This window comes from Chrysemys picta, chromosome 3 (assembly GCF_011386835.1).
Source record: "Chrysemys picta bellii isolate R12L10 chromosome 3, ASM1138683v2, whole genome shotgun sequence".
In the NCBI taxonomy this organism is placed as follows: domain Eukaryota; kingdom Metazoa; phylum Chordata; order Testudines; family Emydidae; genus Chrysemys; species Chrysemys picta.
The window spans coordinates 101,340,319-101,356,820 of NC_088793.1; the positions used below are offsets into that span (position 1 = coordinate 101,340,319).

Below are 16,502 nucleotides of genomic sequence, written 5' to 3' on the forward strand. Positions count from 1 at the left end.
TAACTCTTTTGATGAAACTCAGTGCATAAACTGCTGAGCAGAAGTGAGAATTATTGTCTTGCTTATGACTATGTACCAAGGTACATAGATTTCATTAATATATGTAAAAAGTAGTTCTTAAAATGTATTTGTTGGGGTAAAACACACATTTTCCTTCTTTCTTAAATGACTATGATGTTGCTATAATCAATGTGTTATTTTAGGTTACTATTTTGTGACTGATTAGCTTTGGATTTAGTGATTAAATGGGAAGTACTGGAGTATATAACCAGGTCTGCTTGGAGATACATCAAAGAACTCCCACGAGGAGTTCACCCTTTGTCTCTTTCTGATCTTCACCTCTCCTCAAAACAATTAGGGCCAAATTCATTCCCGGTGTAACTATAATAACTTCTATGGAGTGACACCAGCTGTAATTTTGACTCCTTTTCCTTTTCTAATTATATTAATTATGTAAAAGTGTGAGTAACATATAGAAGATTATAAACTTTATATAATTTAGAACATTCTGTGACAATACTACTTTGACTGAAAGTTTTAGCCAGCAACTCAGCATATCCTTCCTATACTTTACAACAATATACTTAAACTGGTATTCAAGTAACCTGGAAAAAGCACATATCTGAGAAATTACCACACAGTATTTTAGAATGTATTAGTGGCTGAGAAGTAGTCATCTTTAACTCATTTTCACAGGACAACGGAAATAGGACCAGGGCAAAAATATTAAACATGATCCTGCACTAGTCCACTTGTGTTGACTAGGAAGACACTACTAATAACACGTCACCAATTAGTGAACACAGCTAGAACCAAGGGGAAGTAGAAGAGGGTAATAGACAATAAGAAGAGATAGTCAATAAATATCATCAACAGCAACAAAATATATGGGCAGACACACTTATTATTTGATTATTGTTATAATTACGACATGGCTATACAATGAGTCTGATCTTGCTCACGGCTCAATCACTGGAAGCAAGAGATGTCCAATAAAGAGAATTCAAAGAATAAAAACAGCATACCCAGGCATCTGAACTTTCATGCTCCCTATAGAGATATTCTCCAACTTGTTGGTCACTAGACTTGCAGGGGAAGATTCGTTCAATGCACTTTGTGAATTTGGGATCACAGTAATTTTTTAATGCATTACCATTAAAATAATTAGGGTGAGATTGTGTCCTTGTCTTACTAGGGAGTTTCAAATGTGGGTCAAGGACATAGTATGGTCCACAGGCTCTGAAAAAGTATCAGTTTCACACGTTCAGCAGCTGTTTATTAAATTCTATTAAACCTCAGACTGCTACTACGATTTTGCCCATTTGTATTCAGAATGAATATGGTTGAATGTCTATAGGTATTGATATGCCAGGATCTGTTGTCATAATTGGACTTTTACTCTTGTTTTCTCCCGTCTTCTCGGATTGTGAGGCGTTGACTCTAACAGGTGCCACCTGTGAAAGAAACAGACCAAATCAGTTTTTAAATACAAATCTTTCTGAGGAATAGAAATACTTTCAGTCAGAATACGGGCTCTCCTTTGCCCTTCCTTCATGGACAGGAACAACCAAAGAAGGACAACACTGATAGGAGCACTTTCCTGTCTTGTGAGGAAGTTCTCCCCGAACCAGTGAAGACCACACATTGCAGAATTAATGGGGTTATTCTGCAAATGAATGGCAGCCTACGAAACACTCCTTAAACTCTATGGGGTATTAGTGTATTCATTGTAACTTGCGTTGGGCTAAATTCTATTCTCATATATGCTCATTAAAGTCACTGAGTTTGCACAGGTGTCAATGATGAATGGAGAAATCAACCCATTGTCTCTTGTCATCCCCAGCCCTGCCCCATTTTATTTATTTTTTTATTTACAGATATGCCCTGCACCATGTAAATGCTCTCTCTAGTGAACTCATCCTTGTGCCTACTCTCTGCCTTCCTTTCCTTGTAGCCACTCCCTTCCTGTTTTTTTGCAATCAATCAATCTAGGAAGACTTCAATTCTAAGGTAAGTATCTCTCCCTCTTCTCCTCCTCCTCTGTCCTCTCCAAACTAGAGCACATCTCCCTTTCACAAATAACTACATTTTAATGGAATTATTATTACACCCTGGCCATTTTCTGTACGTGGCTCTGTAATTCAGCCCTATGTGGTTTTCAGTAATCTGTCATTTGGACAAATGACCTGCATTGTTAGTAACAGGAGAATTTTTTCCCCCTGCGGAATTAAACCTTTATAGCTTTTACATCATAATGAAGATTATATTAGGTACTTCGATTGTTTTGAATCACAGTATTGCCTTGAGATCCCAACTGATTGGGGCCCCACTGCTTGAGGCTCACACATATAAGAAACAGTCCCTACCCCCAAAGAACGTAAAATGTACACAGACAAGTGTGGAGGAGAAATAGAGGCACAGAGAGGTGAAATGACCTGACCAAGTTCACACAGCAGATCAGTGGCAATCTGGGAATAGAATCCAGATCTCATATGTACGTCAGAGCTGGTTGGAAAACGGAAACAATTTTAAAGTTGTTTCCATTTCACAGAGTTTGAAATGGACCCAATTTGTGCTTTTTTGCCCAGCTTTCTGCTAATTTTTTTACTTATATTTTTGTCAAAATTGTTTTTTTAAATCATTTTCAGTTTGGCTAACCAAACTGCTACTTTTCAGTCAGACCAAAAAAAAATAAAATAACCCTCCAATGATTTTGAAAATGTTTTAGATAAAAATCTAATTTAAAAAATTGGTTAAAATATCACAAAAAGATTTGTGACAAATGGAAATAATTGATAATGTCAAAAATATGCATAAAGTATCAATGTTGAAAAGGGGCCATTTTTTTTTCAAATGGTTAGTGCAAAAAATTTCTATTGGCTCTAGTCTCAGACCAGTACCCTATCCACTGGACCATGCTGCATATATTTCTACAATATAGCACACAGAATAGCAGTGTGTTTTGGACTTTCCTGCAGATAATAATATCTAGTAAGAGTCCATTTCAACTTTTTAATGTATCGTGCTTTTTGCTAAGAAATGTCCTAGACTGAATTTGTGCTAAATAGCATTCTGAGAACTCTGTCTTTATTAGATGTCAAATGTCATGTGATTTGCTATCTTTGTCTAATCTGACATGCCAATAAAATAACTCTATCTAAAATACTGAACACAGTGGGTCAAATTCTGTCCTCAGAATGATAATCACGAGGGTGGAATTTAGCTCGCGCACACTTCAGAAGTTGTATAGCAATTTATAATGTTCTTGCTCTGGCTTTATTATGGTCTCTTGGGTCTTAACAGTGTTCCTGAGTTCTTTTTAACAACTGTATCTACTACTGTTTTTTTCTACCTTTGTGATAACTTACAGTTGTTCAATATCCATCTTCAGTTTTGGTAGAAGTGTCAATGGAATGTTTCTAGGTAAATGCATTGCTAAATGCATGCTCCTTTGAAACTGCATTTGGTAACCCCTGGCTAACAATCTAATGCTTCAGGGGGGAAATAAAAGCCTGTTTCCTGCTACAATCATGTTTTTGTGTAAACCATTTCCTTCAGTTTAATTAAGAATGACTTTAACTGTGACCCATTCTTTGCTTGTTTTATAACGTAGGTCTGATGTAATGGCAGCATCTACAATATAAAGACTTTAGGGCACTGGTTTTCCTTTCCATGAGCAAATTGTCTAGTCTACCAAGTATAAGTATTAGTAATTTGTCAAAACTGCTTCATTTTCATAGTCTTTTATGGTACAGTGGGGAATTCCTTTAGTTTGGGCCAAATACTGAATTCTTTACTCAGTTCATAGTCAGACAAAACTCCCATTGATTGTGTTTTAGAAATTACACATCTCACCATGAGTTGGTGCCTGCCACAACAATTATATATTTCACAGTCATTTTCTTCTGCATAGTTTTCTTCCAGTCTAGTGTGGGTAATTTATTCCACCCATTTTGTTCTAACTAATCTGACTTTACATGCCTTGACAAATTTCCTCTCTTACCACAGACTAGGCATATCTTGTCTACTACGGGACACTGCCTGCCACATCTTTGTCATTAAGCCCACCACATCTTGTATAATCTCCCACCCTGAAATTTCACTGACCATTACTACTGCAATCTTTAGGGCATCACTGATTGGGTTTGAGATCATAACTTATTAGAGAAGACTGTCTTCTTTGTTTCTCTTCTTTCTTCTGTCTAACAACATGTTAATCTCTATCTGCTAATATTGACACAATGTATTGGAACATTTAATGTCATCTTGTTATCTTTAAAGTGAAGTTCCAGTTTGTGATGTTCCTAATTCAGGACTGGGAGTGTGTTGGGGTCACTCTGCAAGTAATAACCAAGGCTGACAGGCTGCTAGGGTCAGAGCTGCTGGATCAGGGCTGTAGCTATACACAGACATTCAGGGGGTGACTTGCATGCTGTTTGGCTGTTTGTGAGTGGTCCAGATTGACATTGTGAAGGAAAATTTAGGTGGGGGGCCTTAGGACCCTGGTCAAGCTTACAGGCCTAAAGAGTTGACCGAGCCTATTTTTGTATGGAAAGTCCCCAAAGCAGAACAATGGTGCGTATAAAGGGCATGAGGGGACAGAGTAAAAAAGTCCCCAAGTAGCATAATTTGTAATAGCCCAAGCTTAGAAAAGTAAAACCACAAATGAACCAGACTGTGAATAATAAGAAGGGTGATTGTTCTTTTTGCTTTTGACCTGTATTAATTTTGCAATGTATTCCAAATAAGGTAATTAATACGGAAGTATGTGTAATTTGTCTGTGGTTTTAAGCTTGAAAAAGCTTGTGTGTTCCTTGAATCAGGGGCTGTTACCCCCCTGCACTTGTATCAATAAAGGAGCCTCAGGCTGATCTGATCCAAACTCAACGTGTGGTCCATTTTCCACAACAACATCTACTACAGCAAAACATGGTGAGACACCCAAGGTTGCAGGGCAAGTGGTGACTTCTCACTGGTCTGAATCACACCCTTGAATGTGACAATACCCCCTTCTATTTCTCATTTATCTTTTTTCAAATAGAGTGACCAGAACTGAATGCAATATTCCATATGCGTGGGTATCTCCTTCTTTATGCATTCTATCATCCTTTGCCTTGCTTGACCAGCAGCTCAGACTAAGCAGAATGAAAACTTCATTTATCTGGTTGACCTTGTAGAAATTCTTATGGTGGGTGGAAAGACTGGTCTGTTTTTCTGATGACACTCTTCTACTGCCCTCTTCTTCTGCTTTTGTCTCATATTCTTTATAGGCATCAGGTGGTATCTATTTTTTAAAAAGCAGAAAACAATATCTTTTAAAACCTCTTTGTTGCAGAAAGGGTGCCAATAATATTCCTGTCTCTCTTCCTGGCCATCTCACAACAATGAAAACAGCTGCTTCTGGTCAACAAACCTGGCTTTTCTCTCCCAGACATTCTGCACTGTTCTTTTCCTTTTTCATTAAAAAGCCATTGCTCCTCTGCACAAAGAAAACTCAGTTCACCACTGGCAGGTGCTCTCAGTGTGGCACAAGATGAGCCTTCCCTTTTAAGACTAAGGCCAAACTTTTAAAAAAAATGGTGCCCTAAAGCTAGGCCCCTTTGTCCATATTTAGGCACCTTCTATAGGTGGCACGATTTTCAAAAGTGCTGAGCAGCCAACGTGCATCTTAGTCAGGATTTCATTTACAGGAGCTCCACCACCAGAAGCTATTAAGTCTGGGAATGACGGTCGAAAAAGGAGCTTTGGCCCTGGTTAGATAGTAGCAAAAGAACTAAAATCTTCATACCAGTCTACCACACTTATCATTTCTACAGTGAAGGAAAGTTCTATTTGCATGTAGTGGACTGAAGTCTCCCCTGCTGGAATAGGTAAGTGCAAACTGTACCTTCTGAGTAACTAACGTCTACTGTGCCAGAGGAAGTGTGTGTGGGGGGAGGGGAGGGAGAGAGGAGGAGCAGATGGAATGAGCCCCTCCTGGTGGGGACAGGTAATGTTTTCACCCTTCCTTCAGGGATTCTACTTGCGGAGGACATCTTTAAATTGCAGTCGGGATGTCATAGGAGGTCACTGGCAAAGGATATGCTAAATTAGCACATTCCCCTGGCCACCACCATCTACTTTTGGCCAAGATTTCGCAGGTAGCTTCGGGAGTTGGGGCATCTTTCTGCTGAAATGCTCCTGTAGGCAGATTTTCCACCATCAGGGGCCATGTACTCTGAATTATTCTGGTGGGAGCCAATATACCTTGGAGCTGAGTTGAGTCCAAAATCTTATGTTCAGTCCCTGAATTCACAACCTCTTAGCATCATGATATCAGTCAGAGACATTATACATGTCTGTTTCACAAAGAGAAAAAAACTGAAAAACCTATTAATTTTTAGGTGCTAACATCAGGCTCTGAAAAATCCTATGAGCAGTAGCAAATCAAGAAAAATGGAAACTGAAACTACTGTAAACATAGCCCATTCAAGCTACAATGTAAGCTTTTGAACTGTAATCTGTTAGTTAATGAATGATTGAAGTGTTGCTCCTTTTAACTCCCTGACTGGTAAACAGTACTGGGCAAACCTCAAAAGAGCGGAACTGAACTTCATTTTGATTTGGATAAGCACCTCCAAGGTCCAGTGAGCCCACTTGAGTCTGCAAAATTGGTCTGCATTTCTCTCCAGCACACAAATTTTGGTGAGATTTATGGTACGTCCTCCTTCTGGCAACAACTAAAATACCGCAAGAACATGCTGCCTTGCTGTATTCTGTCATTTCCAAATATAGTTAAAATCAGGAAGTACAGAGCCAAATAAAAATCAAGACGACAGCAAATTGGAACTTTACTGAAGGTAAGTTCTTATTTTATCTAAATTGATTTTGCCTCCCTCTACTAGTACGTGATTTCAAAACTACTGTAGCTTTCAAAGAAGGTATTCTTGCTATTTCTAGCACTAAGCAATGCAGTTAAAGTCATCCAATTAAAGTAGTGTAACTTGGGTGCTACCTGCACATGTTTATTTCTTAATGACACATATTGCATAAAATGCACAAATGCTTCATTTCCCAGACCTGAAATCCCAAAATAGGACAAAAAGCACCACCGAAACCTGAATTTGGCACTAACCAGCCCAATAATACATCCATGTCAAAACCACATGGACTTAATAATAAGTTTAACAAGCTTCTTTAGCCCTGCCTTGCTCTTAGCAACAAGTACTTAGAATCAGTACACACTGTTATGGATGCAGGCAAGGTAACTGAACCACTGACTAAGTTGTCAACTTTAGAGTGAGGAGTAGGCTAGGGAAAAAAATAAAAATATTAAATGAAGTGTCCCTGATAAATATTGACTCTCTGGCAGGTTTGAAGCCTTTAACGCTAAATAAAAATATGTGGTTTCTTAGTGACACTTGACCTATGAAATCATCTCCAGTAATGTTATAATACATTGGAACAGGAACAAAAAACAAATGAACCACTTTCACTGGGCCAAATGATTACAACAGCCTTTGACTAATTCTCTCCACATTACCTTTCCCCCTTGCTATTTACCACACAGTGTCTGAACCTTGTCTTCCTTGTAATAAGTGTTTCTTTATTTCCATGTTGTAAGATCACAGAATAATAAGTGCAACCAGACATAATGCTTAAACAACAACAAGAAAAAGCCAAGTAATAAAACAATGTGGAAAACAGAGAGAGAGGAAATGTAGTAATGCAGTATATTACTGAAACACTCTCCAAAAAGCAAAATATACCTTTTTCATATATCTTTAAAAAAAATCCTTTGTGTATATTTTGCCAAAACAATGACTATAATTGTTTGTACCGTGTGAAAGCAAGCAAACTCAATCTTATTTTTTATAAAACTGACTCCTTCACCCATCCAATTACTGATGTAATCTCTCCCTGTGTACTGTCATGATATACAGTGGTCACACTTACAAAGTTTACTTCATCTAAAACTGATTCTACAGGTCTGAGAGATACTCCAGCTGTTTAAAATGGGGACTGCGGGTAGAACAAGTAAGCTGCCTCAAACCAGCTGAAACTTTGTAAATGCTCTCACTGCATCTAACCCTGAGCCCAATTCTGCAAACACTACCAACCTGCAATGTTGACAATGGGCCCATTTCTGCCATCCTTATATTTAATAGCACTTTATTCTGTGAATTGTAACATTGAAACTAATGGGACGAGTTGTGGAGGAAGATATTATTTGATATGAGCAAGGTAGAATCAAAGCTCCAAGCGGAAGGGATTGAGGGACCTATTAACCACTATGTTACTGCAGTATTAAGCCAGTGTAACTCCATTGATTTGTATGGCATTTCACCAGCATAAAATGGGAATAATGCAGTGATGAATCAGGCCCCTTATCTTTATTCTCTGTGGGTAAGATTGTGACTTAGGGTATGAGCCCATGCAGGAGTTTAAGAACTGCCCCCATCAGAGGCACCGACTTTGAGAGTTTCCAGGGGCTGCTCAACCCCGCCCCGCCTCTTCCCATCCCCGCTCGACCCCTGCCCTGTCTCTTCCTTTCCCCGCTCCTCCCCCCAGCGCCTCCTGCATGCCTCTGAACAGCTGATCACCGACGGGACGGGGAACGGGTGAGTGCTCCACGTCCAACTGACCAACACATAATTTATGTCATGTCAGCTGCAAATTACAGCCCTCCACCCTCTTGAAGCAAAGGGGAAGCAGGGCAGACATTCTGCTTCAGAGGGATGTCTGACGCACAATGCCCACCAAGACTACCCTATGCTCAGGACTGTGGATCAAGGCACAATCTATCCCTAAGTAAATAACAATGAACCAAATTCTGCTATTAGCTTGGGAGATTTGCACCATGAAAAACCTGCCAAATTTGGCCTGATGCTATGGTATATATTCTAGAGCAGTTCCGTATTTACTACTGACTATAAGTCATACATGTAATACCTAAGGTTATACTGGGAAATTCCATTGTGTCCTAAGCTTTAGTTTTTTCACATAAGCACAATTTCTGCAAGTATCTAGCACAATAAAAACCTAACAACTAATAGTTAAAAAGGGGTAACTCAGATAGAAATCAGAAACACTTCCCACTGGAAGGAACTGGCTGACAGAACCAGCAAAAATAATCCCTATTAAAATACTTTTTAAAAACAGGAAAAAAAAGAAGCAATCTGAAAAAGAAAAGAAAAGAAAATGGTGCCTGTTTCCAACATTCCATTGCTCTGAACTGAGAACCTTCCTTAAAATTGGAGGAGTCATATAAAGGCAGATTAAATATTAATAAAAAGGATATTATCTGTAAATTAAGCAGAACAGTGCAGTCAATAGACTATAAAAAGGGTCTTACCCATGACTCCATTAAAATGTATCAAACACTAATGGGCCAGTTGTTCATCATTGGCTTTTTTGGGATTAGCTGCATCTGCTTTTTTTGTACCTACTATTATTTGCAGGCACTCAGATACTATAGTAATGGATGCCATATAAGTACATAGATATATTATTATTGCTTGGTTCCTGTAGCATCCACAGTGTACAAGGTACTGTGCAAACATAAAGGAAGCCATGGACTCTGTCCCAAAGTGCATACAATCTAAAATGCCAGAGGGTAGGGCAAAGATATACAAGTTGCCAGTTAATTGGCCAAATAATATCTGACCAGGTCTTGATATTCCATGTTTTAAAATTGGATACAGAGACTATCTCCAATTATCCCTCAATGTTGCCATTATTAGTAAGATACTTTCTCATAGGTATCGTGATAGAAATGGATCTTCATGAGGGATTTGGCAGCCAGACAAATCCTACCATTTAGATGTAAAAATAAATAATACTCACTAAAAAGGATGCCAAGTTTAGGCGCATTTAGAAAATCAGGCCTAGGGTACAAACAAATGTCACAAGTGTCCTATATTTTAATTTGTTCTGTCTTGGTCTATATATTGTACTAGAACAGGGGTTCTCAAACTGGGGGTCGGTACCCCTCAGGGGGTCACGAGGTTATTACTTGGGGGTTGCGAGCTGTCAACCTCCACCCCAAACCCCGCTTTGCCTCCAACATTTATAATGGTGTTAAATATATGAAAAAGTGTTTTTAATTTATAAGGGGCGGTCGCATTCAGAGGCTTGCTATGTGAAAGGGGTCATCAGTAAAAAAGTTTGAGAACCACTGTATTAGAACATAAGAATGGCCATAGTGGGTCAGATCAATGGTCCATCTAGCCCAGTATCCTGTCTTCTGACAGTGACTTATACCAGGTGCTTCAGAGGGAATGAACAAAACAGGCAATCATCAAGTGATCCAACCCGTCATCCACTCCCAACTTCTGGCAGTTAGAGGCTACTGGTGTCACTGGTGCTTGATCTTGCTTTCGTTGAAGTCAATGGCAGTCTGGAGGGATATGATACAGGGCTCCCATTTTCCTTGTTAGAGTTACAGCTCATGCTCACTCCGTTGCTGGTCTTCACGTACTAGCGGTCCTGTCATCACCACAAATTTGCTTGTTCATGTCCCTACTTCTAGTTGTCAGACTAATGACCATTACCAGCTATGGTAACCACACAGTGATCACAGTGGTCTCTTCTTGCCTTATAACCTACGAAACCACCCTTCCTCCAGCAGAGTGCAAGAACTGGCACAGCAGCTTCCCCTTGTGTGGCTGTAGCATGGAGGGAAAAAGGCTCCCAGCATAGGGACAGACAGAATTTAGCCCGTTAGATGCAATGTAAGCCCCTGTTTAGTTAAAAAAGGAAATCTGAAACCACCAGGATCCTCCTGCTGTTCTGAATGATCTGAATCGAAATAAAATAAAATACAATACATCATTAATTGCTTTATGCCATTAAAAAAAAAAGAATGTGCCTCAAGTCTAAAAATCTGTCTGCCAACTTTTTGCCTGACGTGAATTAAAATGTCTGGGTTATAAACTAACTGCAAAACAGGGCTTATAATGGAAACAGCAATTGACTCTTGGCAGTTGCAGCGCTAAGAGTTGCCGCTACAATATTAAGTTACAACTCTGTTCCCTGGGCACAGCCCTTCAAGTTATATAAGAGTAACTATTGCATAATAACGCAATTCTTTTATCTAACCCTAATTGCATGCTGGATTTGTGGTTCCCATAATAGTTTTCTATGACATGCTCAGAGAAGATGTCGCTGATGTCACCAAACTCAACTGTACTGCTTTTAAATAGACCAATAATATTCTGTTTACTAGTACCACCTACCTTAAGGGACATTATTTTGTTTTTCCTTCTCTCCTTTCCTAGCTGGCAACAGATTCCTGACCAAAATGACCTAGTACTGGAAAAAAATCTAACAAATAATAGATGCATAAGCTACAGGTACAGTACATACTGTACTTTAATTCTTGGCATACATGTAAGACAGCCATCCAGCTGTTTGCCTATAAATCCAAATATGATTGGTTGACTGAAAAATTAAGATGGGATGTTAATCAGTTATTGTATATTAACCCTTTGCAGACTTGTTATACATATCCATCTTAAGGCTCATTTGTCTGTTAACATGGAAATCCCCATTGTTCTAACATTTTGTTTTGTACATTTTCCATATATATGATGATGATGAACTGGGTTCCTAAAGCTTTGTGGGAATTTTGTTTTTAAATAAGCTTATCCAACTAACCAGAACCAAAGGGCTAGATTCTCTGCTGCACCCCCTGTTTCTGGCGGTTGCAGCTCCTTGGTTTTGAAGTTTATTTTACACCATCCCCATCAGAGTGTAGAAGAGCCTCAGGCTCCTCTGCATTATGCTGCTGGCCCCCAAGTGCCTGTCTGTCTACCAGCTGAGAATTCCCAGAGCCTCGTAATGTTCCAGCCTGCCTCTCCCTGACTCTGATATGCCCCCTATGTAAAGGGCTGCCATTAGAGCTAGCTGGGGACTGCCCTACACTAGGGGAATCCTCAGCTGGGTAGAGCTGGCTGGTTTATAGCCCTTTAGGGCTGCAAAGGGAGCAGAAGACATTGGAGAATCTGGCCCCACCATTGCAGTATATATGTCAGAATTGCTTGGCCCGCCTACTTTTCCCTCCAATTATTTCACTTTAGGGCTGCCCCATTTAAATTTCCCTCACCTCTTTTGTATTAGCTACCCCTTTCACATCCTCATCTATAGAACAGTGAGCCACTTCGTTTAATGGATACTATAAATACCTATTTTATGTATATTAAAAGGCTAGATTTTGGCTGCTCCTGATTTTGTGGGGGAAGGGGGTTCACAAGAACTCTCCACCCAGTGAATGGTAGCAGAAGCCACGTACAAACTATTCATACTGCTCCCTGGAGATGTAGCATTTGGTCACCATGCCCAGTAAAGTATTTGGCCCCAGGGAATATAGACAGCTGGGTTGGGTGAGTGGTGATGGGCTTGTCTCTCTGTGTTCCTGGGGACAGAGGCAGCACATACACTTTTAAAAAAAGCAGCATGGAGTGATGAGAACTGAACTGCCCTGCAGCTGCCCCTTGCTTAGGGAATGAACACTGCCCATTACAGCTTCTACCTACTTCTCTGTCAGCGCTTCCACTAGAGCTGGGCAAATTATTCATGGTGAACAATTTATCTGAGGAATTTAGCTCTATTTTGTGTTCTCCAACTACCTGAAATAAACTTCAATTGTATTAACTTGCTTGTTATTAAAAATAATTTGAGTGTGTTATACAAATTCTGGACTCCTCGCAAAATATTTGCTGGGAGTATTGCTTTGAACACTCGCTCTTCATAATTTGCTGTTCATAGGTGATTGGTCGACTATGGTATTGCTTCCATCGTTTGATTGGATGAATCACTTTTATAAACAGGATAGAGGCTGAATGAGTTATAGACTGCTTAACTTGGTTTAAAGACGGCAGCACAAACCTGCAATGAAAATATATTTGTACAAGTACTCATGAGGCTTCCCTTTTCTGAGAAGAGACCCAGAAGCAGATCTACTGCGGAGCTATGCTAACTTACCCCATCTGAGGATTGATCCCCATATATATCTGGTCCTGAATGATGCAAGTGCTGCAAGGTGCACACATAATCATCAGGAAAGGAGTGATGAGCAGGACATTTGACTGTAAACTCTTCAGGAGACGAACTGTGTCTACCATCTGCACTGAGGCCCTGATCCCAACTGGAGTCTTTGGGAGCTGCTGCGATACAAATCGAAGCTAATAGCAGCAACAGGACAGAGAACACATGGAAATCTGGACTTGCGCTAATAAAAGTATTGCTGCCGGGTTACTTGTGCCACATAAAGTAGCAGACATATGACCAAAGGAGAGAACGCATTTCCTCATTTGGTCTTATTGGAGAAAGCAAAATGGCAATAATACTAAGATGATAAAATCCCAGAAGTCTCAATAAGTTTTTGGAAGGTTAATGTGATTTGTTTTCTCAAATGTTGATTTATAAACTTCTGAAATAGCTGGGAGTGTGCTGATAATACAAACCAAAAACTGATGATAAAAACTAAGCACTGTAAAAATGCCTGTACACGCCAGCAGCCTCAATCAACAGTCACTTAGTTACTGTTTGTATAGTACCTTAAAAATAAAAAATACAATATAAAACCTAATATTAAAAATAATCTGTGAGCAACTGGATTTGAAGGGGAGAGGTTTGAACTCACCTTACCTGTCATCAGTGGTAGTTCTACCTTTCATGGGTCCCTCAGAATCGCAGGGCTAGATCCTCAGGTCCTTTGTTTTTCTTCGGTCTTCACACAGGCAAACTTCCCTTGGCTTCAGTGCAAGTTTGCCTCAGTGAAAACGGAATAAGACCTCAGTTTTTGGCGCTTAGAAATTAGAACTATCTGGTAGAATACTGTAACTTTTGTCTCTGAAGGTTACAATTAGAACAAGATCAGTGAGTACAGGAGCTACAAAAAGAAACTCATCCCATATGAACAGTTAAGCAAAATCAAATGGTCCAGAATTCACTCATTATGCTGATTTTATATCCATCATCTCTGCACTGCAAGGGTGTTAGTAAGCTCCATTGTAAGATGTTGTTTACTTCAATTTCCATTTCTAAGTGCTTCACAGAAGCATTACTTCATACCCTAGATATCTACTATCAAGCAAACAGCTTGGCCACCCCCCGAGACACACATAGTAGCCAGTCAATAACCGATTGCAGACATCTGCTAGATGCAGGAGCAGCATTCAGTGATGTTTGTATTAAAAAGCTTTTGTGGCTAGACAGCAGGACTGACTCATTTAGAATCTGTTACCATAACAGTCCCTCAAGGCAATGACACACAGCTGTACAGAGGAAGCAGGTTCTCTAATTTGTAAACCATGCTCTCCCCGTTAATCCCTGCCAAACAGCCTCAGTGTCTAATTGCACCTTTTTTTAAAAAAGTCTCTAGAAGAAAAACAAAACAAAGTTATTCATAAATTCTGATTGCTAGCCCCATGAGTTTGCTCCTTCTGTGTTCTGTTGTTGACTTGCACTTTATGGGCTTCATTGTGGCATTTAGCCAAGTTAGGGACAGTGCAGACCCACATCACCCCACAAAGAGCTCAGAAGGGGATTGGGCTTTGAGGCGGCAGAGTCCTTTCCACAGCTCTCTTGTGCACAGAAGCAGTTTTCAGGCTGCACCACAGTTTAGCGCTGTATCATCTAGCACTGTATCCTCTAGGAAGCTGCTTCCATCATCATGTCTGGCCCAGGAAGGGGTTGTTGGGGCCTCCCTGTCCTCTTGGGACCATTTGAGCACAGGTCTTTGATTTGCACCAACCAACACGTAGTAAGTTTTTGTTCTCTAACCAACAACAGCAGAAGGACTCTGGGGGTTCCTTCAGACCCTCACAAGGTGGGTCCTTAGTAGGGGACCTGATTCTTATCTCAGTTATGATAATGTAATTTGGATAATGCCACTGAAGTCAATGGGGACATCATAGCAGTCTTCAAACAGTTGAAATACTGCCATAAAAAAGATGGAGAAAAGTTGTTCTCTCTTGCCACAGATGGCAGGACAAGGGACAATGGGTTCAAACTACAGCACAGCAGATTTAGATTAAGTCTCAGGAAAAACTTCCTAATGGTAAGAACATAGGCGCCAACTCCGTGGGTACTCCCACGGGGAAAAATTGGTGAGTGCTTTGCACCCACCGGCAGCTCCCCGCCCCGCCCTCCCACGCCAGCTCACCTCTGCCTCCGCTCCGCCTCCGCCCCCAACCCTGAGCGCGTCGCCGTGTCCTGCTTCTCCTCCCTCCCTCCCAGCACTTGCGCCACAAAACAGTTGTTTCGCGTGGCAAGCGCTGGGAGGGAGGGGGAAGGAGGAGCGCATTTGGGGAAGAGGCAGGCCCAGGGCGGGGATTTGGGGAGGGGTCTAATAGGGGCAGGGAGGGGGTGGAGTTGGGGTGGGATCAGGGCTGGGGGGGTGCGAGCACCCACCGGTGCCAATGAAAGTTGGCGCTTGTGGGTAAGAACAATAGGACAATGGAACAGACTGCCTATGGAAGTCATGGAAGCTCCTTCACTGGAAGTTTTCAAAAGGAGCCATCTTCCTTGGATGGTTGAGACACAACAAATCCTGCATTTTGGCAGGGGGTTAGACTAGATGACCCTTGTGGTCCCTTCTAACCCGATGGCCCCAGACATCTATGATTTGCTTTGGATTTGCAATTGCAATTTGGATCAGTGTAAATGAGATCAAAATCTGCCTGTTGTCTCCTCATAAAGGCAGAGTTTGAGCAAAGTACCTATGGATCAATCTCCCGGTCACTGGGTGTTGCTTTAAGGACTCCAGTTTATAATGACAGCACAGCCACTGCCTGAAACTAGGAAATAGAGTGAAGAATTTAATTAAGAGATCAAATGTCCTTTTTTTTTTTTTTTTTTTTTAAAGAAGACATAAAAACAATGTGGGGAGACAACCTTTAAGATCTTGGAAAATTGCCATGTGCCCCTGCCTTTTCTGGTTTAGGTCAAAAATTAAAGTTTCAAAATAGCAAAAGTAGAGTTCAGTGAATTGTTTGTTGCAAATAAAGAACTTTGAGAATAATTATCTGAAGAATTTTATTATTTTTCCTGGTCATGAATCTTTTGAAACTGATCCTGATTTCAACAGGTGTATTTATTAGTAGTAAGTATTAACCAAATCATTGGCACTATTGCTTCTCCTAATAGGATACTTGTGAACTGCTCACTTTGCCTATTCAGTGTTCACTATTTGTGGTATCTGACTGGTCCCCTAAATCGCATACTATTAGTTCTGCTCTCTGATCAGACGACTGAAACTTTCTAAGCAGTATCATGTTACCCTTTTTTAACTTGATCAGCAAGACAAGTTTAGGGCCTTGTAGGTTGTTCCAGCTGGGAGTAGAAATTAATGATGGAGTCTGGTATTTACTTTGATGCAGTCTTGTTTATTTACATGGAATGTACAAATTCCTGCTTCTCTGAATGAAAGAGGAACCAAAAACAAAATGTTTATTAGCTTTCAGGGCCTAGCTTCTCTCAGCCAGCATTTCTGACCAAGAACTTCTCTCTAGACTTCT

The 16,502-nt window shown here is 40.4% G+C and overlaps 2 long non-coding RNA genes across 3 annotated transcripts; one reads left to right on the forward strand and one right to left on the reverse strand.

Annotated features, from left to right (window-relative positions):
* Positions 1 to 394: 394 nt before the first annotated feature.
* LOC135982352 (uncharacterized) lies at positions 395 to 15,113 on the reverse strand. The gene is made up of 3 exons (XR_010599657.1): positions 13,630 to 15,113; positions 5,171 to 5,284; positions 395 to 1,454 (listed from the first exon to the last, which is right to left on the reverse strand). It is a non-coding gene; the product is annotated as an uncharacterized LOC135982352 (long non-coding RNA).
* On the forward strand, positions 6,549 to 13,565 carry LOC135982351 (uncharacterized). Of its 2 annotated transcripts, none has more exons than XR_010599655.1 (2): positions 6,549 to 6,839; positions 11,259 to 13,565. It is a non-coding gene; the product is annotated as an uncharacterized LOC135982351 (long non-coding RNA). The 2 variants fall into 2 exon arrangements; XR_010599656.1 differs by having other exon boundaries at positions 12,748 to 13,565.
* Positions 15,114 to 16,502: the final 1,389 nt, after the last annotated feature.